Source organism: Cavia porcellus, unplaced genomic scaffold (assembly GCF_034190915.1).
Source record: "Cavia porcellus strain 051 isolate PalLab524CR breed Dunkin Hartley unplaced genomic scaffold, mCavPor4.1 scaffold_15, whole genome shotgun sequence".
Lineage (NCBI taxonomy): Eukaryota > Metazoa > Chordata > Mammalia > Rodentia > Caviidae > Cavia > Cavia porcellus.
Window position 1 is genome coordinate 44,831,436 of NW_026947498.1, and position 1,423 is coordinate 44,832,858.

The 1,423-nt window shown below is 32.1% G+C and overlaps 1 pseudogene; it reads left to right on the top strand.

Moving 5' to 3' along the window:
• Positions 1–222: 222 nt before the first annotated feature.
• LOC100720061 (olfactory receptor 5K1-like) lies at positions 223–1,034 on the top strand (annotated as a pseudogene).
• Positions 1,035–1,423: the final 389 nt, after the last annotated feature.

Consider the following 1,423-nt stretch of genomic DNA (forward strand, 5'->3'; position numbering starts at 1 on the left):
CCTCGAAAATATAAACAGGAAATATTCATTATATAGCCAAATTGGTAAGGAATAGAAAGATTTATTCTCCCTGAAACTGGCCACTCACAAAAGTCCAGGTGACATGTCAAAACATTGTGGAAGATTTTCTTCTACATTTGGATCATATTTGAAATTCATCAGTGTTTGAGATATGTTATAAATTAGCGCTATATTTCTAAATTTTTCTCAGAGATGTCAGGAATGATTAAAGAAAATAATACTATGAAAAATGAGTTTATCCTCAAAGGATTTGCAGATCACCCAAATCTGGTTTTGGTGTTCTTTGCCATCTATCTGATAACAATAGTGAGAAATCTGGGTTTGTGACCTTGATCTGTACACTGCATCAACTGATACACCAATGCACATTTTCCTGGATAATCTAGCTCTTTTGAATTCTTGTTGGGTGTGTGCTATTGCTCCCAAGATGTTAGAGAACTTCTCTTCTGAAAACAGAAGGCTTTCCTTCTATGAATACTTTATACAGATTTATATTTTTTGCACTGTTGAAAATGTAGACTGCTTTCTTCTGACATCCATGGCCTATTGTGGTCATATGCATCACATCATGATGTTCAAGAAACTCTGTATTCAGATGGCAACAGGGGCGTTCATAGCTAGAAATCTATGCTCCATGATTCCCATAGGCCTTCTGTTTAAATTACCTTTCTATGGCTCTAGTCACTTTTACTGTGATTTTCTTCCCTTGTATTAACTCATATATCAATGAACTTATACTCTCATTTTTGCAGGTTCCATTTTAGTCTTCACAATAGATATCTTAATTTCTTGCATCTACAATGTCTTAAGAATTTTCAAAGTGAAATCGAAAGACCAAAAGTCAAAGCCTTTTCCACTTGTGCATCATATTTTTGTCTGTTTCATTATTCTATGGATTGCTTTTTCTTCATGTTTATTAAGCCAAATTTGCCAGAAGAAGCTGATAAAGCCATATCAGCTGGTATTTTGTAAATAGTAGTAGTTCCTGTACTAAATATTTTATTTATACCCTGAGAAAAATTCTGAAGAAAAGATAATTTAAAGAAAGTTGAAATTTCATTTACTGTTATAAGTGCAGCAATTTATTGTTACAAATGCAGCAATAAGTTCCAAGTGAAATGACATTGAAATATAAAAGTAACTAAAATTTTATCATAATATGATAAAAATGCAAGAACTTAAAGAATAACTTACTATTAAGTCAAAAAATCAAAAATGACTCTGAATCCATTTAAGGAACAACATAAGGTGGTGTCATATTCAAAAACTATGTCAGTTGCCATGATTATCAGTACCTAAAAGCCAACACCAAAGTTAACACATGATAGCATTTGAGGGAAGAATCTCTAGTTACAATGTATGTTATGAGGACATATAGGAATAGAATAAAAAGAACATTGTG